General features: G+C 42.7%; 1 protein-coding gene across 2 annotated transcripts in view; it reads right to left on the reverse strand.

Moving 5' to 3' along the window:
* Nucleotides 1–25,332, reverse strand: part of LOC143765105 (lysosomal alpha-glucosidase-like) — a 300,223-nt gene that overhangs the window by 225,504 nt on the left and 49,387 nt on the right. Inside the window, exon 1 of one of the 2 annotated variants that reach the window (XM_077251437.1) lies at nucleotides 14,519–14,589. The exons of the other annotated variant lie outside the window; for it this stretch is intronic. The gene's annotated coding sequence lies outside the window, so the exon portion shown is untranslated. Of the gene's footprint in view, nucleotides 1–14,518; nucleotides 14,590–25,332 lie in introns of those variants that run through there. 2 annotated transcript variants of the gene reach the window in all.

Genomic DNA, 25,332 nt, shown 5'->3' on the forward strand with positions numbered 1-25,332 from the left:
GTCTCCAAGGTCTGATTAGTTCTCTCGGTCTGGCCATTAGTCTGAGGGTGGAAAGCAGACGAAAAAGACAAATCAATGCCCATCCTAGCACAGAACGCTCGCCAAAATCTAGACACGAATTGGGTTCCCCTGTCAGAAACGATATTCTCCGGAATGCCATGCAAGCGCACCACATTTTGAAAAAACAGAGGAACCAGCTCGGATGAAGAAGGCAATTTAGGCAAGGGAACCAAATGGACCATCTTAGAGAAACGGTCACACACCACCCAGATGACAGACATCTTCTGAGAAACAGGGAGATCAGAAATAAAATCCATGGAGATGTGAGTCCAAGGCCTCTTCGGAATAGGCAAGGATAACAACAATCCACTAGCCCGAGAACAACAAGGCTTGGCCCGAGCACAAACATCACAAGACTGCACAAAACCTCGCACATCTCGCGACAGGGAAGGCCACCAGAAGGACCTAGCCACCAAATCCCTGGTACCAAAGATTCCAGGATGACCTGCTAACGCAGAAGAATGGACCTCCGAGATGACTCTACTGGTCCAATCATCAGGAACAAACAATCTACCAGGTGGGCAACGATCAGGTCTATCCGCCTGAAACTCCTGCAAGACCCGTCGCAAATCTGGGGAAACAGCAGATAATATCACTCCATCCTTAAGGATACCTGTAGGTTCAGAATTACCAGGGGAATCAGGCTCAAAACTCCTAGAAAGGGCATCCACCTTCACATTTTTAGAACCCGGTAGGTAAGAAACCACAAAATTAAACCGAGAGAAAAATAACGACCAGCGCGCCTGTCTAGGATTCAGGCGCCTGGCGGACTCAAGATAAATCAAATTCTTGTGGTCGGTCAATACCACCACCTGATGTCTAGCCCCCTCAAGCCAATGACGCCACTCCTCAAAAGCCCACTTCATAGCCAAAAGCTCCCAATTACCAATATCATAATTTCGCTCAGCGGGCGAAAACTTACGAGAAAAGAACGCACAAGGTCTCATCACGGAGCAGTCGGAACTTTTCTGCGACAAAACCGCCCCAGCTCCGATTTCTGAAGCGTCGACCTCAACCTGAAAAGGAAGAGTAACATCAGGCTGACGCAATACAGGGGCGGAAGAAAAGCGGCGCTTAAGCTACCAAAAGGCCTCCACAGCAGCAGGGGACCACTCAGCAACATCAGCACCCTTCTTAGTCAAATCAGTCAACGGTTTAGCGACATCAGAAAAACCAGTTATAAATCGACGATAAAAATTAGCAAAGCCCAAAAACTTCTGAAGGCTCTTAAGAGAAGAGGGTTGCGTCCAATCACAAATAGCCTGAACCTTGACAGGGTCCATCTCAATGGAAGAGGGGGAAAAAATGTACCCCAAAAACGAAATCTTTTGAACCCCAAAAACGCACTTAGAACCCTTTACACACAAGGAATTAGAGCGCAAAACCTGAAAAACCCTCCTGACCTGTTGGACATGAGAGTCCCAGTCCTCCGAAAAAATCAAAATATCATCCAGATACACAATCAAAAATGTATCCAAATATTCACGGAAAATGTCATGCATAAAGGACTGAAAGACTGAAGGGGCATTTGAAAGACCAAAAGGCATTACTAAATACTCAAAATAGCCCTCAGGCGTATTAAATGCGGTTTTCCACTCATCCCCCTGCTTAATTCGCACCAAATTATACGCCCCACGAAGATCAATCTTAGAGAACCACTTGGCCCCCTTTATTCGAGCAAACAAATCAGTAAGCAGTGGCAAAGGATACTGATATTTAACCGTGATTTTATTCAAAAGCCGATAATCAATACACGGCCTCAAAGAGCCATCTTTTTTAGATACAAAGAAAAAACCGGCTTCTAAGGGAGATGACGAAGGACGAATATGTCCCTTTTCCAAGGACTCCTTAATATATTCCCGCATAGCAGCATGTTCAGGCACAGATAGATTAAATAAACGACCCTTTGGAAACTTACTGCCCGGAATCAGATCTATAGTACAATCGCACTCTCTGTGCGGAGGTAGTGAACCAATTTTAGGCTCCTCAAAAACGTCACGATAATCAGATAAAAATTCCGGAATCTCAGAGGGAATAGATGATGAAATGGAAACCAAAGGTACGTCCCCATGAGTCCCCTGACATCCCCAGCTTAACACAGACATTGCTTTCCAGTCGAGGACTGGGTTATGAGATTGCAGCCATGGCAATCCAAGCACCAACACATCATGTAGATTATACAACACAAGGAAGCGAATAATCTCCTGGTGATCCGGATTAATACGCATATTTACTTGTGTCCAGTATTGTGGTTTATTACTAGCCAATGGCGTGGAGTCAATACCCTTCAGAGGTATAGGAACTTCCAGAGGCTCTAAATTAAACCCACAGCGTTTGGCAAAGGACCAATCCATAAGACTCAAAGCGGCACCAGAGTCGACATAGGCGTCCGCGGTAATAGACGATAAAGAGCAAATCAGGGTCACAGATAGAATAAACTTAGACTGTAAAGTGCCAATTGAAACAGACTTATCAACCTTCTTAGTACGTTTAGAGCATGCTGATATAACATGAGTTGAATCACCACAATAGAAGCATAACCCATTTTTTCGCCTAAAATTCTGTCGTTCGCTTCTGGACAGAATTCTATCACATTGCATAATCTCTGGCGCCTTCTCAGTAGACACCGCCAAATGGTGCACAGGTTTGCGCTCCCGCAAACGCCGATCAATCTGAACAGCTATTGTCATGGACTCATTCAGACCTGTAGGCACAGGGAACCCCACCATAACATCCTTAATGGCATCAGAGAGACCCTCTCTGAAATTCGCTGCCAGGGCGCACTCATTCCTGTCATGATCTCTGCAGGCAGAGATCATAGCAAGCCTATAGAGGGACAAGCTCTCGGAAGATGGAACTATACTGACCATGAACTAAGCCTGCCGCGCAACTAGAAATAGCCAGGTAGCATTTCCTATTTATCGCTAGATGCCCAGCTCTGGCCTAAGACCTAAATAGCTAGCAGAGGGAAATATAAGACCTGGCTCACCTCTAGAGAAATATTCCAAAGAAGACAGTAGCCCCCCACATATAATGACGGTGAGTTCAGATGAAACAACAAACGCAGCAGGAAAATAGTCTTAGCAAATTTGAGGTCCGCTTACTAGATAGCAGAAGACAGATAGTATACTTTCATGGTCAGCAGAAAAACACTAACAAAACACCATCCAGAGATTACCTTAAACTCTGGCATTAACTCATAACGCCAGAGTAGCAATCCCTGATCAACGAGAGCTTTCCAGACACAGTAACAAAACTTCAGCTGTGAACTGGAACAAATAGGCAAAACAAAACATGGACAAAAGTCCAACTTATCTAGTAGTTGTCTAGAAGCAGGAACAAGCACTGAGAGGCATCAGATAACATTGTTGACCGGCAAGAAACCACCAGAGAAATGAGCTTAAATAGCGACACCCACTACTGATGGAATCAGGTGAAACAGGAAAGAGGATGACAAGTCCAATTCCACAAGCGGCCACCGGGGGAGCCCAGAATCCAAATTCACAACAGTACCTCCCCCTCAAGGAGGGGGCACCGAACCCTCACCAGATCCACCAGGGCGACCAGGATGAGCCCTATGGAAGGCACGAACAAGATCAGAAGCATGAACATCAGATGCATTGACCCAAGAATTATCCTCCTGGCCGTAACCCTTCCAGTTGACCAGATACTGGAGTTTCCGTCTGGAAACACGAGAGTCCAAAATTTTCTCCACAACGTACTCCAACTCACCCTCAACCAACACCGGAGCAGGAGGCTCAACTGAAGGTACAACAGGTACCTCATACCTGCGCAATAACGACCGATGAAAAACGTTATGAATGGAAAAGGACGCAGGGAGGTCCAAACGGAAAGAAACAGGATTAAGAATCTCCAATATTCTATAAGGGCCGATGAACCGAGGTTTAAACTTAGGAGAAGAGACCCTCATAGGGACAAAACGAGAAGACAACCACACCAAATCTCCAACACAAAGCCGAGAACCAACACGACGATGACGATTGGCAAAACGCTGAGTCTTCTCCTGGGACAACTTCAAATTGTCCATAACCTGCCCCCAGATGTGATGCAATCTCTCCACCACCGCATCCACTCCAGGACAATCCGAGGATTCCACCTGACCGGAGGAAAATCGAGGGTGAAACCCCGAATTACAGAAAAACGGGGACACCAAGGTGGAAGAACTGGCCCGATTATTGAGGGCGAACTCTGCCAATGGCAAAAAAGCAACCCAATCATCCTGGTCAGCAGAGACAAAACACCTCAGATATGTCTCAAGGGTCTGATTAGTCCGCTCGGTCTGGCCATTAGTCTGAGGGTGAAAAGCAGATGAAAAAGACAAATCTATGCCCATCCTAGCACAGAATGCCCGCCAAAATCTAGACACAAATTGGGTACCTCTGTCAGAAACAATATTCTCAGGAATACCGTGCAATCGGACAACATTCTGAAAAAACAGAGGAACCAACTCAGAAGAAGAAGGCAACTTGGGCAGAGGAACCAAATGGACCATTTTAGAGAAACGGTCACAGACCACCCAGACGACAGACATCTTCTGGGAAACAGGCAGATCTGAAATAAAATCCATCGAGATGTGTGTCCAAGGCCTCTTAGGAATAGGCAAGGGCAACAGCAGTCCGCTAGCCCGAGAACTACAAGACTTGGCCCGAGCACAAACGTCACATGACTGCACAAAGACTCGCACATCTCGTGACAGAGAAGGCCACCAGAAGGATCTTGCCACCAAATCCCTGGTACCAAAAATTCCGGGATGACCTGCCAAAGCAGAAGAATGTACCTCAGAGATGACTCTGCTGGTCCAATCATCCGGAACAAACAGTCTATCAGGCGGACAACGATCCGGTCTATCCGCCTGAAACTCTTGCAAGGACCGCCGCAGATCAGGAGAAACGGCCGACAAAATTACTCCCTCCCTAAGGATACCTGTGGGTTCAGAATTACCAGGAGAGTCCGGGTCAAAACTCCTAGAAAGGGCATCTGCCTTAACATTCTTAGAACCCGGTAGGTATGACACCACAAAATTAAAGCGAGAAAAAAATAAAGACCAGCGCGCCTGTCTAGGATTCAGGCGTCTGGCAGTCTCAAGATAAATCAAATTTTTGTGGTCAGTCAATACCACCACCTGATGCCTAGCCCCCTCGAGCCAATGGCGCCACTCCTCAAACGCCCACTTCATGGCCAAAAGCTCCCGATTCCCAACATCATAATTCCGCTCTGCGGGCGAAAATTTGCGAGAAAAGAAGGCACAAGGCCTAATGACGGAGCAGTCGGAACCTTTCTGCGACAACACTGCCCCAGCTCCGATCTCCGAAGCGTCAACCTCAACCTGAAAAGGCAGATTCACATCAGGCTGACGCAACACAGGGGCAGAGGCAAAACGGCGCTTAAGCTCCTGAAAGGCCTCTACAGCATGAGGGGACCAATTAGCAACATCAGCGCCTTGTCTGGTCAAATCAGTCAGTGGTTTAACGACATCCGAAAAACCAGCAATAAATCGGCGGTAAAAGTTGGCAAAGCCCAAAAATCTCTGAAGACCCTTAAGAGAGGAGGGCTGAGTCCAGTCACAAACAGCTTGCACCTTGACGGGATCCATCTCAATGGAAGAGGGAGAAAAAATATACCCCAAAAAGGAAATTTTCTGGACCCCAAAAACGCACTTAGACCCCTTCACACATAAAGAATTAGACCGCAGAACCTGAAAAACTCTCCTGACCTGCTGGACATGAGAGTCCCAGTCATCAGAAAAAATCAGAATATCATCCAGATATATTATCATAAATTTATCCAGAAAATCGCGGAAAATATCATGCATAAAAGACTGGAAAACTGAAGGGGCATTAGAAAGACCAAAAGGCATGACCAAATACTCAAAGTGGCCCTCGGGCGTATTAAATGCGGTCTTCCACTCATCCCCCTGCCTGATCCGCACCAAATTATACGCCCCACGAAGATCAATTTTAGAGAACCACTTAGCACCCTCTATACGAGCAAACAAATCAGTAAGCAATGGCAATGGGTATTGATACTTAACAGTGATCTTATTCAGAAGCCGATAATCAATACATGGTCTCAAAGAGCCGTCTTTTTTTGAGACAAAGAAAAACCCAGCTCCCAAGGGAGAAGAAGATGGACGAATATGTCCCTTTTCCAAAGACTCCTTTATATATTCCCGCATAGCAGCATGTTCCGGCACAGACAAATTAAACAAACGACCCTTTGGATATTTACAACCCGGTATCAAATCTATGGCACAATCGCACTCACGGTGCGGAGGTAACGACCCAAGCTTGGGTTCGTCAAAGACGTCTTGATAATCAGAGAGGAACTCAGGGACTTCAGAGGGAATGGACGACGAAATAGAAACCAAAGGTACGTCCCCATGGATACCCTTACATCCCCAGCTCAACACAGACATTGCTCTCCAGTCCAAGACTGGGTTGTGAGACTGCAACCATGGCAATCCCAGCACCAAATCGTCATGTAAATTATACAGCACCAGGAAACGAATAATCTCCTGGTGATCCGGATTGATACGCATGGTTACTTGTGTCCAGTATTGTGGTTTATTATTAGCCAATGGGGTGGAGTCAATCCCCTTCAGAGGAATAAGAGTCTCCAAAGGCTCTAAATCAAAACCACAACGATTGGCAAAGGACCAATCCATAAGACTCAGAGCGGCGCCAGAGTCAACATAGGCGTCCGTGGCAATGGATGACAAAGAGCAAATCAGGGTTACAGACAAAATAAACTTAGACTGAATGGTGCCAATGGAAACAGACTTATCAAGCTTCTTTGTACGCCTAGAGCATGCCGATATAACATGAGTAGAATCCCCACAATAGAAACACAATCCATTCTTCCGTCTAAAATTCTGTCGCTCGCTCCTGGACAGAATTCTATCACACTGCATACTTTCTGGCGTCTTTTCCATAGACACCGCCAGATGGTGCACCGGTTTGCGCTCCCGCAGACGCCTATCAATCTGAATAGCCATTGTCATGGACTCATTCAGACCTGCAGGCAAAGGGAACCCCACCATAACATCCTTAACGGCATCAGAGAGACCTTCTCTGAAAGTTGCCGCCAAGGCGCACTCATTCCACTGAGTAAGCACAGACCATTTACGGAATTTTTGGCAGAAAACTTCAGCTTCGTCTTGCCCCTGAGATAGTGCCATCAAAGTTTTTTCTGCCTGAAGTTCCAAATGAGGTTCCTCATAAAGCAAGCCCAAGGCCAGAAAAAACGCATCCACATCGCGTAACGCAGGATCCCCTGCTGGCAATGAGAAGGCCCAATCTTGAGGGTCACCCCTGAGCAAGGAAATCACAATCCTAACCTGCTGAGCAGGGTCTCCAGCTGAACGAGACTTCAGGGACAAATAAAGCTTACAATTATTTCGGAAATTCTGGAAGCTAGCTCTATTCCCTGTGAAGAACTCCGGCAAAGGAATTCTCGGCTCAGATACCGGAGCATATACCACAAAATCTTGTAAATTTTGTACTTTCGTGATGAGATTATTCAAACCCGCAGTTACACTCTGGAGATCCATTATAGTCAGGTGCACACAGAGCATACAGAGATTAGGAGGAGAGAGAGAAAAAAGACTGCAGCAAGGCAGACTGGAGGAAAAAAAAAAAAAAAAATTCCAGCAGACTTCTTATAACTCTCCTTTCTCAACCTGGGTCTTTAACACTTTATTGGCCGGTCAAACTGTCATGATCTCTGCAGGCAGAGATCATAGCAAGCCTATAGAGGGACAAGCTCTCGGAAGATGGAACTATACTGACCATGAACTAAGCCTGCCGCGCAACTAGAAATAGCCAGGTAGCATTTCCTATTTATCGCTAGATGCCCAGCTCTGGCCTAAGACCTAAATAGCTAGCAGAGGGAAATATAAGACCTGGCTCACCTCTAGAGAAATATTCCAAAGAAGACAGTAGCCCCCCACATATAATGACGGTGAGTTCAGATGAAACAACAAACGCAGCAGGAAAATAGTCTTAGCAAATTTGAGGTCCGCTTACTAGATAGCAGAAGACAGATAGTATACTTTCATGGTCAGCAGAAAAACACTAACAAAACACCATCCAGAGATTACCTTAAACTCTGGCATTAACTCATAACGCCAGAGTAGCAATCCCTGATCAACGAGAGCTTTCCAGACACAGTAACAAAACTTCAGCTGTGAACTGGAACAAATAGGCAAAACAAAACATGGACAAAAGTCCAACTTATCTAGTAGTTGTCTAGAAGCAGGAACAAGCACTGAGAGGCATCAGATAACATTGTTGACCGGCAAGAAACCACCAGAGAAATGAGCTTAAATAGCGACACCCACTACTGATGGAATCAGGTGAAACAGGAAAGAGGATGACAAGTCCAATTCCACAAGCGGCCACCGGGGGAGCCCAGAATCCAAATTCACAACACATTCCACTGAGTAAGCACAGACCACTTACGAAATTTTTGGCAGCATATTTCAGCCTCATCTTGCCCTTGAGACAGGGCCATTAAGGCTTTTTCAGCCTGAATCTCTAAATGAGGTTCCTCATAAAGCAACCCCAAAGCCAGGAAAAACGCATCCACATTGAGCAACGCAGGATCCCCTGGTGCCAAAGCAAATGCCCAGTCCTGAGGGTCGCCCCGGAGCAAGGAAATTACAATCCTGACCTGCTGTGCAGGATCTCCAGCGGAGCGAGATCTCAGAGACAAAAATAATTTACAATTATGTTTGAAATTCTGGAAGCGAGATCTATCCCCGGAGAAAAATTCAGGTAAAGGAATTCTAGGTTCAGATATAGGAGCATGAATAACAAAATCCTGTAAACTTTGAACCTTCACAGCGAGATTATCCAAACCTGTAGCTAAACTCTGATGATCCATATTAATCAGGTGAAATCAGAACCATTCAAGGATTAGAAGGAGAGAGAGACGAAGGCTGCAGTAAGCAGAGATGCAAGTGAATCAACTAATGAGCAAACTCAGGAAAAAAAAAAAAAAGAAAATTCTCTGCAGAGTTCTTTTCTCTCCTTTCTTCTGCCTATTATTTTAACCCTTGGCCGGCCAAACTGTCATGGTTCTCAATGGCAAGAGAACATAGTAAAGCATACAAAAAGGACTAGCTCTTGGAAGATGGGAACTCGAGCTGACTGTGAGCTAAACCTACCGCACAACTAACAGTGGCCGGGTAGCGTGCCTACGTTTTTATCCCTAGACGCCCAGCGCCAGCCGGAGAACTGACTGACCCTAGCAGAGGAAAATACAGACCTGGCTTACCTCTAGAGAAATTTTCCCCAAAAGGCAGACAGTAGCCCCCACATATATTGTCGGTGATTTCAGAGGAAATTGACATACGAAGTATGAAGATAGGTTTAGCAAATTGAGGTCCGCTTACTAGATAGTAGGAAGACAGAAAAGGGAACTTCACAGTCAGCTGAAAACCCTTTCAAAACACCATCCTGAAATTACTTTAAGACTCTAATATCAACTCATGACACCAGAGTGGCAATTTCAGCTCACAAGAGCTTCCAGCCTCAGAAATAATCAATCGCAGAGAACTGGAACAAAAATGCAAAACAAACTTAGGACTACAAGTCCAACTTAGCTGATAGTAGTCTAGGAGCAGGAACATGCAACAGAAAGGCTTCTGGTAACATTGTTGGCCGGCATAGAAATGACTGAGGAGCAAGGTTAAATAGAAAACTCCCACATCCTGATGGAAACAGGTGAACAGAGGAGATGAAGCACACAAGTGCAGTACCACCAGAAACCACCGGGGGAGCCCAGAAACCAAATTCACAACAGTATATATAAAGTACACAGTATAAATGAGTACAAACCCTTGGAAAAATAGAATTTTAATCTATATCTCACTGAATACAAGAACAGTTTTCAGGATTTTGACAAGACTAAGTTTAATAGAGCACTTTTTTAACCCATAACTAGTGTTGAGCGATACCGTCCGATACTTGAAAGTATCGGTATCGGATAGTATCGGCCGATACCCGAAAAGTATCGGATATCGCCGATACCGATACCCGATACCAATACAAGTCAATGGGACACCAAGTATCGGAAGGTATCCTGATGGTTCCCAGGGTCTGAAGGAGAGGAAACTCTCCTTCAGGCCCTGGGATCCATATTAATGTGTAAAATAAAGAATTAAAATAAAAAATATTGATATACTCACCCGTCCGGAGGCCCCTGCACCTTACCGCTGTTAACCGGCAGCCTGCTTTGCTTAAAATGAGCGCATTCAGCACCTTCCATGACGTCACAGCTTCTGATTGGTCGCGTGCCGCTCATGTGACCACCACGCGACCAATCACAAGCCGCGACGTCATTCTCAGGTCCTAAATTCCTAGAATGAGGAGTTTAGGGCCTGGGAATGACGTCGCGGCTTGTGATTGGTCGCGTGGCGGTCACATGAGCGGCACGCGACCAATCAGAAGCCGTGACGTCATGGAAGGTGCTGAACGCGCTCATTTTAAGCAAAGCAGGCTGCCGGTTACTACCAGGGCGCGTCAGAGGGTGAGTATATCCCTATTTTTTATTTTAATTCTTTATTTTTTACATGGATATGGATCCCAGGGCCTGAAGGAGAGTTTCTTCTCCTTCAGACCCTGGGAACCATACACTGGGAACATCCGATTACGATTCCCGATACCACAAAAGTATCGGATCTCGGTATCGGAATTCCGATACCGCAAGTATCGTCCGATACCCGATACTTGCGGTATCGGAATGCTCAACACTACCCATAACATGAAAGTAAGGATAATAATAACTTTCATTACAAAATCTTCAGTTTTTTCAAAGTAGTTTATGCACAAATTAATACACCCCACATCAATACCTACTACATCTAGTATTTTGCTTGACCTCCATTATTTTTAAAGGAGCTTTCCCATGAACAAAGTTCATTTTAATCAATAGATCTTGGAATATTAAGAAATTCCACAATTGGTTCTGTTCCAAAAAATGTTCCTGTGCTAAGATAATCTTATAAATGTGCCCCTGCTGTGTAATGTGTAATGGTCGCGTCTGACCGTGCCAAAACATGGTCTGATCATACCAAATTTCCTGGGCAGGGGAGGAAGCAAAAAAGAGTACAGCAATTACAACTTGGGATCTCACATAATTCTTTCTTTGAGGTAAAAAAACGGAGGGAAATGCTTTATCTCACAAAAAGAATCTGATGTGATCCAATGCTGTGCTATCTGTATACTCTCTTTTACTTCCTTCCCTGCCCAGGAGATGTGGTATGATCAGACCTTGTTCTGACATGGTCAGACACAGGCATTGCACAGTACACAGCACGGGCACATTTCTATGATTATCTCAGCCCACGAACTTTTTTTATACACATCCAATTGTGGAAATTATTATTATTCCAAGATGTATTGATTAAAATTTGTTTGTGGGAAAACTCCTTTCAGTGCAGCATCAAATCTTGTAGGCATGGACTGAACAAATTGGTGACATAACTTCATTTAGGATGTATAGTGATGCTCCACTTGACTCTTTAGAATCCCACAAACAGTTGAAACTAGAAGTTTACATACGCTATATAAAAAGACACATGTGCATGTTTTTCTCAATATCTGACATGAAATCAGAATAAACCTTTCCCGTTTTAGGTCAATTAGGATTACCATAATTATTAATATTTGGCAAATGCCAGAATAATGAGTGTTTCAAATGTATCATGGCATCCACATTCTATTCCAGCCAAAATAGCGCTCCAAAACTCAAACGGCGCTCCTTCCTTTCCGAGCCCTTCCGTGCACCCAAACAGTAGTTTTCCACCACAAATGGGATATTGGCTTACTCAGGAGAAATAGCACAACAAATTGTTTGCTCCATTTCATCCTGTTCCCTTGTGAAAATGAAAAATGTGGGGCAAAAACATTTTTGTGAGAAAAATTACATTTTTTTCACAGCTAAAAGTTATAACATTTTGTGAACCATCTGTAGGTTGAACGTGCTCTCCGCACATCTATATAAATTCCTTGAGAGGTGTAGTTTCTAAAATGGGGTTACCTGTGAGGGTTTCCACTGTTTAGACACCTCAGAGGCTCTGAGAATGCAAAATAGTGTCCTCTATCTATTCCAGACAATTTTGAGTTACAAAGATACAATCATGCTTCTTTCCTTCAGATCCCTGCTGTGTGCCCAAACAGTGGTTTCCCACCACATATTAAATATTGGCATACTCAGTAGAAATATTATGCACAATATGCACAATAAATTTTATGATCCATTTTCTCCTGTTAGGCTGGTTTCACACTTGCGTTTTGATCTGCAGCGTTTGTAAAAAAACTGCAGGTGGTGAAAAAACGCATGTAAACGCGCGCAAACGCTGCATTTTTTAGACGCATGCGTTTTTGCATGCAGTAAAAAAACGCGGCATTTTGACGCGTTTACATGCGTTTTTTCCTGCGTTTGCATTTTTTAAACGCATGCTGAGAAGTGTGTGACAGCTGCCAATCATCAAAATCAACTAGAAAACCCACTATTAATAGAATTAGCTAGGGTTAGGGTTAGGGTTAGGGATAGGGTTAGGGTTAAGATCCCTAGGGTTAGGGTTAGGGGTAGGGGTAGGGTTAGTGTTAGGGGTAGGGTTAGGGTTTGGATCTGTAGGGTTAGGGTTAGGGGTAGCTTTTTATTAGAAGAATGTCCTGGTCACCAGGTCACTGATAAGCCACCCCCCACCATCAAAGTGATAAAGGGATCTTATCGCCTCACCGCGACTCAATGTACTGTAAGTACAGATCACCCAGCTTTCCTTTCAGCACCCGGGGTTTACAGGCACGAGCGAGTGCTTTAGCGCAGCTACTGGCTGTAACATGATTTAACCCCTTCAGATGGATTTACTTCGTGGGACCTGACAGTTCATCCGAAGGTATGTATATTGTTGGTTTATTATTTTGCCAAGCGAGGGTCTTCCGGATGGATTGAGAGAGCAATAAAATACTAAAACAACCTGTTTGTTTATTTCATTAAAATACTTTTTAATAACGTGTGTGTGTGTTTTTTAACCCTTTCATACAATTGGATTAATAATGGATAGGTGACATAATTGACGCCTCTCCATTATTAATCTGGCTTAATGTCACCTTACAATAGCAAGGTGACATTAACCCTTCATTACCCCATATCCCACCACTACACGGGAGTGAGAAGAGAGTGGCCAAGTGCCAGAATAGGCGCATCTTCCAGATGTGCCTTTTCTGGGGTGGCTGGGGGCAGATGTTTGTAGCCAGGGGGGGCCAATAACCGTGGACCCTCTCCTGGCTATTAATATCTGCCCTCAGTCACTGGCTTTACCGCACTGGCGGAGAAAATTGCGTGGGAGCCCACGCCAATTTTTTCCGCGATTTAACCCTTTATTTTACAAGCTACAGCGCCCAAATTTTGCACATACACACTACTAACATTAGTAGTGTGGAATATGCAAAAAAAAGGGGATATGAGATGGTTTACTGTATGTAAACCATGTCTCATATCCTGTCGGGTTGGGGAAGGAGAAATGAAAAGCGGGCAATTGAATTACCGGCTTTTCACTAACACCGCTGCGTATTTCTCGCAAGTCACACTGCTGGTCCGTGTGGAATCCGTATTTTTCTCGCCCCCATAGACTTTCATTGGCGTATTATTTGCGCAATACGCTGACAAACGCAGCATGCTGCGATTTTGTACGGCCGTAGAAAGCCGTATAATACGGATCCGTAATATATGGCTGATAGGACCAGACCCATTGAGAATAATTGTGCTGTTTGTTTGGCGAGTTTTACGGACGTATTTTCTGCGCTCTTACGTCCGTAAAACTCGCTAGTGTGACGCCGGCCTTAGATGGATAGATAGATTGATAAACATGTTACAATTGTGATTTTTTTTTTTCCACACAATCATTGGTTTCTAAAAGGATTGTAGATAGGCTCACCTTTCTAACCCTGCTTGCCAAAAGGTTTAAAGTACAAAACCTCTTCTCTTTCATCACTTATTCAATTAATAATTAAAATTTGAAACATTTCACATGCATTAACCTTTGCAAATTTTTAATAACAGATTAGTTAGGTCATGATTATAAATTATTGTTTTTGGTTCTTCATTATTCTAGAAAAGTTACATAATAATGGACGCATGTGAATGATGACAACTCCTATGCCGCGCTCCACAAGATGTTGGCACTGTTCATAAGCAACATAAACTTAATTGAAAGTCTGCATTAACTTTTGAGCAGTACAATATTCTTATACTTGTTCTCCATATACTAATGAAAATCATTCACTAAAGACTTTTTGCTAGCAGTTTTTACTTTATATTATACAAATATATCTTATACTGTTTAATAGTTTCTAAAAAATAAAATGCATCCATTTAGAACAAATTAAAGACTTTTACAAAGGTGTAATAAGATTTTGCATCTACATACCAATCCAGGCTTCACGTTTTCTACCATCTGCTTACTATTAAAACAGTTCCTTTAATAGAAGTAGATCATGTGACTACCTAGGAAAAAGAGCTGATATAGCAAAAAGATTGAAAGCTAGGGCATAGAGCACAAAGAAATAGCAATAAACATATTACACAAACATATTATCTGTTCTGATCAGACAACCGATTTAAGGTGTAGTTATATCCTTTAATGTGCTTCTGATTAGGTGATCACCTGAACCAAATCTTATTTAACGAAGGAAAGTATAAAAAAAACCCTGCTGTGGTGTTCACAATCCTCTTCAAATAGGACAAGCTGGATGGAAAAACAAGGGCAAGTAATATCCCAAAAGTAATAGGAATGAAAAAATAACTTTTAACCATGTCAAAGGAGTTGAAAAGAAAAGTCTTGAGTGAGGAAAAGAAGGACTCAATTCTGCCTTTACTAGCAGAAGTACACAGTGAGCACCATGTTGCCTCTATCCTTAAACTTTCTAAGACGGCAGTCCAGTACCACAAGGTCAAGCACCAGACATTGGGGACAACACAGCTACAGACCGACAGAGGGCGAAAACGACTCTCCACTGACCGGGATAATCGTCATCTTAGTCTACGTTCACATTTGCGGTCGGCGCCGCAGCGTCGGGCGCCGCAGCGTCGCCGCATGCATCATGCGCCCCTATATTTAACATGGGGGCGCATGGACATGCGTTGCACTTGCGTTTTGCGACGCATGCGTCACTGCGGCGCCCGCGTCCGGGCGCAGAGGACGCAGCAAGTTGCATTTTTCCTGCGTCCAAAATCAACCAAAAGAAGGACGCATGCGTCGCAAAACGCAGCGTTTTGCTGCGTTTTTGTTTGCGTTGTGCGTTGCGTCGCCGACGCTGCGGCGCACAACGCAAATGTGAACGTAGCCTTATTCGAATGTCACTCAGCAACCGCAGGAAGACATCAAGTGACCTACAAAAGGAATGGCAAATGGCAGCTGGGGTGAAGAGCAGAGCAAGAACAGTTCGCCACAGGCTCCTAGAGGCAGGACTCAAGTCATGTAAAGCTAGAAAAAAGCCTTTCATCAATGAGAAGCAATGGAGAGCCAGGCTGGACTTTGCCCAAGAGCATTAGGATTGGACCATAGAGGACAGAAGTAAGGTAATCTTGTCTGATGAGTCTAATTTTCTGCTTTGCCCAACACCTGGTCATCTAATGGTTAGATGGAGACCTGGAGAGACATACAAGCCACAGTGTCTTGCACTCACTGTGAAATTTGGTGGAGGATCGGTGATAATCAGGGGATGCTTCAGCAAGGCTGGATTTGGGCAGATTAATCTTTGCAAAGGATGTATTAATCAAGTCGCATACAAGGTTATCCTGGAAAAACAGTTGATTCCTTCTGCTCAGGCAAGGTTCCCCAACTCCGAGGACTGGTTTTTCCAGCAGGACAATGTGCTATGCCACACAGCTAGGTCAATCAAGGTGTAGATGAAGGACCACCACATCAAATCCCTGTCATGGTCAGCCCAATCTCCAGACCTGAACACCATTGAAAACCTCTGGAATGTAATCAAGAAAAAGATGGATAGTCACAAGCCATCAAACAAAGAAGAACTGTTTACATTTTTGTATCAGGAGTGGCATAAGGTCACCCAAAAGCAGTGTGAAAGACTGGTGGAAACCATGCCAAGACGCATGAAAGCTGTGATTAAAAATCATGGTTATTCTGCAAAATATTGATTTCTGAGTTAAAACATTAGTATTGTTGTTTCTAAATGATTATGAACTTATTTTTTTGCATTATTTGATGTCTGCAAGCAATGCATTTTTTTTGTTATTTTGACCATTTCTCATTTTCAGAAAATAAATACAGAATTTATTGTTTTGAATTTTGGAGACAAGTTGTCAGTAGGTTATAGAATAAAAGAACAATTTAAATTTTACTCAAAATTATACCTATAAAGAGAGAATTCAGACAAACTGAAAATTTTGCAGTGGTCTCTTAATTTTTGCCACAGCTGTATAAATATATATATACAGTACAGACCAAAAGTTTGGACACACCTTCTCATTTAAAGATTTTTCTGTATTTTCATGACTATGAAAATTGTACATTCACACTGAAGGCATCAAAACTATGAATTAACACATGTGGAATTATATACTTTACAAAAAAGTGTGAAACAACTGAAAATATGTCTTATATTCTAGGTTCTTCAAAGTAGCCACCTTTTGCTTTGATGACTGCTTTGCACACTCTTGGCATTCTCTGAGCTTCAAGAGGTAGTCACCGGGAATGGTCTTCCAACAATCTTGAAGGAGTTCCCAGAGATGCTTTTCACTTGTTGGCCCTTTTGCCTTCAATCTGCGGTCCAGCTCACCCCAAACCATCTCGATTGGGTTCAGGTCTGGTGACTGTGGAGGCCAGGTCATCTGGCGTAGAACCCCATCACTCTACCTCTTGGTCAAATAGCCCTTACACAGCCTGGAGGTGTGTTTGGGGTCATTGTCCTGTTGAAAAATAAATGATGGTCCAACTAAACGCAAACCGGATGGAATAGCATGCCGCTGCAAGATGCTGTGGTAGCCATGCTGGTTCAGTATGCCTTCAATTTTGAATAAATCCCCAACAGTGTCACCAGCAAAGCACCCCCACACCATCACACCTCCTCCTTCATGCTTCACGGTGGGAACCAGGCATGTAGAGTCCATCCGTTCACCTTTTCTGCGTCTCACAAAGACACGGTGGTTGGAACCAAAGATCTCAAATTTGGATTCATCAGACCAAAGCACAGATTTCCACTGGTCTAATGTCCATTCCTTGTGTTCTTTAGTCCAAACAAGTCTCTTCTGCTTGTTGCCTGTCCTTAGCAGTGATTTCCTAGCAGCTATTTTACCATGAAGGCCTGCTGCACAAAGTCTCCTCTTAACAGTTGTTGTAGAGAAGTGTCTGCTGCTAGAACTCTGTGTGGCATTGACCTGGTCTCTAATCTGAGCTGCTGTTAACCTGCAATATCTGAGGCTGGCGACTCGGATTAACTTATCCTCAGAAGTAGAGGTGACTCTTGGTCTTCCTTTCCTGGGGCGGTCCTCATGTGAGCCAGTTTCTTTGTAGCGCTTGATGGTTTTTGCCACTGCACTTTGGGACACTTTCAAAGTTTTCCTAATTTTTCAGACTGACTGACCTTCATTTCTTAAAGTAATGATGGCCACTCGGTTTTCTTTACTTAGAATTTGTATTATGGCAAGAAAAAGCAGCTAACAGTCTATTCAGTAGGACTATCAGCTGTGTATCCACCAGACTTCTGCACAACACAACTGATGGTCCCCTCCCCATTTTTAAGGCAATAAATCCCACTTATTAAACCTGACAGGGCACACCTCTGAAGTGAAAACCATTCCCGGTGACTACCTCTTGAAGCTCATCAAGAGAATGCCAAGAGTGTGCAAAGCAGTCATCAAAGTAAAAGGTGAAGAACCTAGAATATAAGACATAATTTCAGTTGTTTCACACGTTTTTGTTAAGTATATAATTCCACATGTGTTAATTCATAGTTTTGATGCCTTCAGTGTGAATGTACAATTTTCATGGCCATGAAAATACAGAAAAATCTTTAAATGAGAAGGTGTGTCCAAACCTTTGGTCTGTACTGTGTATATATATATATATATATATATATATATATATATATATATATATATATATATATATATATATGTATATATATATATATGTATATATATATATATATATATATATATATATATATACTTATATATACTGTGTATATATATAATTTTGTCCTTATTGACAGCATCTTTTAATATCTTGTATACTTTGTCTTTGCATATCTTGTTTGACAATATGGTTTGATAATTTCTAACTTTTTTGTCTTTTCCATTTACGTAAACTATAATAATTCACTTGATGATAATGTGTGAAGCTATCTCCCACTTTTAATATATCCAAAACCAAGGTAAATTCTAGGTGATGCAATAAACACAAACATTCATTGTCAAGTTACAAAACTGATACATTGATCTTAAGTAGAATGAGGTGTACACTGGTTGGAATTCAACTGACACTGGAATGGAATGGCTGCTGTCATGATCCCAATGGCAGGGAATAAAACACATAACACGGGCAAAAACAGGACGAGCTCTAGGGTGATGGAACCTGAGCTGACCGCGATCCTGAACCTCAACACTCAACTAACAGCAGCCGGGGAACGTTCCTGGGGGGACTCTAGACGTCTCGCGCCAGCCGGAGATCTAGCTACCCCTATCAGAAGAATCACAGACCTATCTTGCCTCCAGAGAAATATTCCCACAGAAATAGCAGCCCCCCACATATAATGACGGTGAAATGAGAGGAAGGCACAAACGTAGTTATGAAAACAGATTCAGCAAAATGAGGCCCGCTTAAGCTAGATAGCAGAGGATACAAAAGGTGAACTGCGCGGTCAGCTTAAAACCCTTCAAAATACCATCCTGAAATTACTTGAACTCATGTGCCAACTCATGGTACATGAGTGGTAATTTCAGCCCACTAGAGCAACCAGCAGCAGAGAATTACATATCTGCAAGCTGGACTAAAAACATGAAAGCAAACATGAAACAGGGAAATCCAGACTTAGCTTGTCTTGAAGGCCTAGGAGCAGGTAGCAAAGGTAACAGAGACACACTGATACATTGATAGCCGGCAAGGGAATGACAGGAAAGCCAGGTTAAATAGGAAACACCCAGCCTCTGATGGACAGGTGGAAACCAGAGACCGCAACCCACCAAAGTCACCCAGTACCAGTTGTAACCACCAGAGGGAGCCCAAAAACAGAATCCACAACAGGCTGCCAGACATGTAGAGAAGCTGATTTTTATAAAACTGTGCAGTGGTCTCTTAATTTTTGCCAGAGCTTGATATCCTACTATATAATTGTCTAAGGGGTACTTCCGTCTGTCTGTCCCGGATATTCATTGGTCAATGCCTCTGTCTGTCATGGAATCCAAGTCGCTGATTGGTCTCGGCAGCAGCCTGTCATGGCTGCCGCGTCCAAACAGCGACGGCCACAGTCCGATTAGTCCCTCCCCTACTCCCCAGCAATCACTGCCCGGCGCCTGCTCCATAATCCCCTTCCCCTCCAGTCACCGCTCACACAGGGTTAATGGCAGCGGTATCGGGCCGCAGTGTAACGCACTCAATTACCGCTGCCATTAACCCTGTGTGTCCCCAACTATTTACTATTAACGCTGCCTATGCAGAATCAATAGTAAAAATATGTCATGTTAAAAATAATAATAATTAAAAAAAAAACCTGCTATACTCACCATCCGCCGCCTTTCGCGCTCCTAGCGTCGCTATGGTGACCGCTCCATGCAAGTGGCAGCTTCTGGTCCCAGGATGGTATGCCAGAAGGACCTTCCATGACGTCACGGTCATGTGACCGCGACGTGATCACAGGCCCTGCGAGAAGGACCTTCCATGACGTCGCTGTCACATGACCGTGACATAATGGAAGGTCCTTCTCGCAGGGCCTGTGATCACGTCGCAGTCACATGACCGTGACGTCATGGAAGGTCCTTCTGGCATACCATCCTGGGACTGGAAGCTGCCGCCTGCGGTCATCACGGTCATGTGACCGTGACGTCATAACAGGTCCTGCGCGAGAAGGACCTGCCATGACGTCACGGTCATGTGACCGTGATGTCATCACACCCTGGGACCGGAAGCTGATGCCTGCACCGCGCACAGGGCCAGGACTTCAAAGGGCCTATGGAGGGTGAGTATATGTTTATTTTTTATTTTAACTCTTTATACTAAGTGGCTCTGTGCTGTATACTCCGTCGCTGTGCAATATACTACGTGACTGGGCAATATACTACGTGACTGGGCAATATACTACGTGACTGGGCAATATACTACGTCGCTGTGCAATATACTACGTGGCTGGGCAATATACTACGTCACTGGGCAATATACTACGTCGCTGTGCAATATACTACGTGGCTGGGCAATACACTACGTGACTGGGCAATATACTACGTGGCTGGGCAATATACTACGTCACTGGGCAATATACTACGTGGCTGGGCAATATACTACGTGACTGGGCAATATACTACGTAGCTGGGCAATATACTACGTCACTGGGCAATATACTACGTGGCTGGGCAATATACTACGTGACTGGGCAATATACTACGTAGCTGGGCAATATACTACGTCACTGGGCAATATACTACGTGGCTGCGCAATATACTACGTGACTGGGCAATATACTACGTGGCTGGGCAATATACTACGTGGCTGGGCAATATACTACGTAGCTGGGCAATATACTACGTAGCTGGGCAATATACTACGTGGCTGCGCAATATACTATGTGGACATGCATATTCTAGAATACCCGATGCATTAGAATCGGGCCACCATCTAGTATATATATATATATATATATATATATATATATATATATATATATATATATATATATATATATATATATATATATATATATATAGCAGCAATGCAATATAACATTTATATATTCCATTTTCACATACACCTTAGCGTGCTTAGCTTGAAGTTGTGTTTGTTTGTATTCTTGTGCTATGCTGTCCAGTAGCCTGCACTTGTACATTAATTTCATTTTAACTAGGAAGCTCAGAATTATTTCATTTTTTGCATGAAAATCAAGACAGTAAATACATGTTCAGGCTGCAAGAAACATTGGCAGATACAATATATTGTATATCTGAACATTTGTAATCGGTATGGGATAAAAAGTAACAAAATTAGTAAAAAATAAATAAATAAATTATACTCATTGCAGAGATCAGCTACTCCAGTTCCTCTATTTCTTGGGTTCCTGTTGGGCTCCTCTTCATGATCCTTTTAATCTGTTTATTTCATTTCAATCCCAAACCCTTAGACAACCCAAGTCAACCATTAACCCAGTCTAAACTATTGCCTTATATTTCCATTTTGATACACTCAGTATAATGTTTAACACTTCAAATAGAATCTTCATCTCATAAACTTTGTGAATCTCATTCAAATAGTAATAGACTGCATTAGACACTGTGCACATAGGACATTTATTTTCTCCACCCACTATAATCCCACTAAGTAAATTTATATTTCAGCATTATTAAAATTCACACTTCTTTTACTAGACCATAACAAGGTCAAGAAGAAATATTTCCATATACTCAAAAATGTTTATTTTTTTCCCATCACAACACCCATTTAAAATGTGTGCAGTATGTTAAGTATACATACTCATCATGCTTGTTTATATCATGGGGTGAAAATATTGAAGACTAGAAAATTATTTTTAAGAAATTAGAGAATGTGAAGAAGAGATACATTTGTACTTTTGTATCGTGCGTTTAAAGGGGTTTAAATGGGTTGTCCAAGAAAAATGAAAAGATTCCCTGATGCTTTGATTTCTAAAAAGTAACTAAACAAATTGATACTTGCTAACACCCACCTGTATCTAGCACAGGCTGCTTCATGGTCTACATCATTCTAGGAAGTGGAATGTCACTGTTCCAGCAGCCACAGGTGATGTTGAACAGTGCATCGTCAGAAAAATATCCAATGATGCTCTGCTCAAGTAATTTTTCCACTATTTTGCTAAAGAAGTGTGTACAAATAGAGGATCTCTGCATAGAATGACTAAGTACAGCACCTTGTAGGGAAGAAAGCCCTTAATTTAAATTGTACCTTTAATGTCCAAATCTATTGCTGCTTTTGCCAAAAATTGTTTTATGTTCAAATATGCTAATAAGATATTTGGTGTAGCCTCTGAATTTCTGGAGGGCACTTCAAATTACTTTACCCCTGTCCTTTGCAGTCCAATCCATTCACCTCGTATAAAGTTATTGTCTCTGATGAAGCCCCTTTCAGACTTAGAACATCTGGAAGAATGATTGCCCACAAAAGAAAAGATAAGCGCTACCTAGAGTTCTGTGTCATGCTAATAGTAAAGTATTCATATGTTGGGTTGTTTTTAATACATGAAGTGGGCTCACTCACAAATTTGCCTAAGAACACATCAATGAACAAAGAACAGTCTCTAAACATCTTCCAAGAGAATCTTCTCCTTACAATCCAAGAGCAATTTGGTGAAGAGCAATGAATTTTCCAATATGACGAAGCACAACGTCAGAAGACAAAAGTGATAACTAAGTGGCTTGATGAACAAAACAATTACATTTTGAGTCAATGGGCAGGAAATTCTTCAGATCACAATCCCATTGAGAGACTGTGTTCAATTCTAAAAAATGTGGGTGAGCAAGCAAAAACACAGAGATTGGGATAAAGCGTTAAAATGTTTCACCCATACAGTATTCCATGCTCTGGGGTACATTTCTGTGATATATAAAACTCCAAAAAAGCATTAAAAATGTTGCTGGATTAAATTACTCACTCATACAGTATTCCATGTTCTGGGATATATTTCTGTGATATACAGCACTCAAACAAAGAGTAATTTTTTTTTCTGTATTCACTTAATCATTCATACAGTGTAGTGTGCTTAGTGAGAGACAGCGGAGGTGGCAGTAGCTTGTGGTCTGGAACTGGCCGCTTTGCTAGAACCACCCAGGCCTGAACCCAGGCAGCCACCTTCACCACTGGGATACTTGCAGACTGCGGAGGTAAGAGTCAGAACCCAGGAACTGGTGAGCGGACTGCGGTGCTTAGACTGGTAGGAACAGGCAAGGAGGCGAACCAGGATTAGGGCTGGAGAAATGCTAGGGGGCCTGCTAGCCGAAAGGTACCGACAGTTGGCATCCTTGGGGGTCCACAGAAGACCACAGCAGTTGAAGGGGGTCCATCGAAGAGTTTGAGACCCATCATCACATCTCGTTCAAACAGCAGGCAATAGAGACAAAACCCTTGCCTCGAAGGCTGCAAGAGCTGATGTCTAGAACCTGGTCAACTAGGACAGTTGACCAGGTTCTAGACATCAGCTCTTGCAGCCTTAGGATAGGTATTTCCTGGCTTTGAACTGTCTGAAAAGCCCTTATGAGTGTAGGATTACAGCAACTACAATTTAAAAATATTTGAATGAGGCTTGTCAGTTGTTGCCTTTCAGAGGTCTATGAATGACCCTCCTTTTAATTTTTTCCTTGCTTTGCACTTTCTGCAAAGCTTTTATTACATCAACTGCACTTTCGAATTATTTACATTAAATACATTTTTCTGGATTCAATTAGTCATCCATACAGTTGATGTGGTTATTGTTACATTACGATGATATGTAAAACTACAAAAACGCACTGAAAAATATTTCTGGTTAGAGTATTACGTTCTCTAGGGTACATTTTGATGGTATATAACTCTCAAAAAAATTGTTCAGAAATTTTTTAGTATTATATTGCTCATCCATAGAGTACTACGTCCTCTGAGGTACGTTTCGATGGTATGTAACCCTAGAAAACAGTTTACAATTTTTTTTAGGTATTATATTGCTCATCCATAGAGTATTATGTGTTCTAGAGTACAGTTCGGTGGTATATAACACCCCAAACATTTTTTCCGATATTATACCGCTTATCCATAGAGTATTCCATGTTCTGGGGTACATTTCTGTGGCATATAACACTCCAAAAAAGCATTCAAAAATGTCTCTGTATTCAATTACTCAGCCATAGCGTATTGCATGCTTTATGGTACATTTTGGTGGTTTTTAGCATTCCAAAATGATTCTGGATTGAAGTAATAATCCATACAGTGTAACTTGCTTAGTGGGCGATAAGCAAGGACGGACTGGGACTGAAATTCAGCTCTGGTATTTGAAATCACACAGGCCCATGCTGTTCCCACCCACGAGCACCAGATGGGGATATATTACTAATATTATCCTGCCTGGAGGAAATCAGGATTTACTATAAGAACAATATTTATAACAATACCAATAATATTTCTATATGAGATTAAATAATTATAATATCAAAATAATAATATTTCAATATTACAGACAAATACCAACAAACTATAACCAAATATTAGCAGCATATACAGTATTGTATACCATATATACCATGATCGTTAAAGGGGTTCAGGTTAAAGTTTATGTAAGTTCAGACTTCTGAATCCTCATAGCGCACACTGCAAAGATTTTCCGGTGCCGGCATTGGAAGTGGGTCATCATGTGACCATAAGTATGCGATTTTCATACTTCTGGCCACATTCCAACTAATTGTACTTGGTTTTGCTAATTTCAATGGAGCAAACCCGTGCAATCTAGTAAACATGCGACCGCATATATGCAAATCCCCCACATATATATAAATCCATATGATATCCCCCATAACCATCCCATACATCATGATGGTCACCACAGCTCCAACAGAGTATAACATATACCATAGACCTCCAGACAGTATAATGTCCACCACACCCACCCCACACAGTATGATGTCAACAAAACCATCTTACACAGTGGGGCTAAGTGCACATTAGTGTATCTGTGCGCAGCGTATCATCTGCATGCACAAACACATACCAAAATGCATGCAAACGCATGGTTACGCTGCATTTTTTAGCCGCATCAGCTTACGCATGACGCAAAAAAATGCTGCGTGTTCATGCATTTGTATGTGTTTTTGCCTCCATTTGCGTTCTTTATGCGCATCTGTTCGATATTTCCAGGAGGGCGTGTCTTCATGAGCATGTCTCAATCAGTTCCTGGACATGCGCAGTCCGAAGTACGCAAGCGCATCAAACTCATGCGTACGCATGTCCTTGCGCACCAATGCATTCCCATAGACAGTAATGCATTGCTTTGACGCACTCATCTGCATGCGCATGCC

Source organism: Ranitomeya variabilis, chromosome 4 (genome assembly GCF_051348905.1).
Source record: "Ranitomeya variabilis isolate aRanVar5 chromosome 4, aRanVar5.hap1, whole genome shotgun sequence".
Taxonomy (NCBI): Eukaryota; Metazoa; Chordata; class Amphibia; order Anura; family Dendrobatidae; genus Ranitomeya; species Ranitomeya variabilis.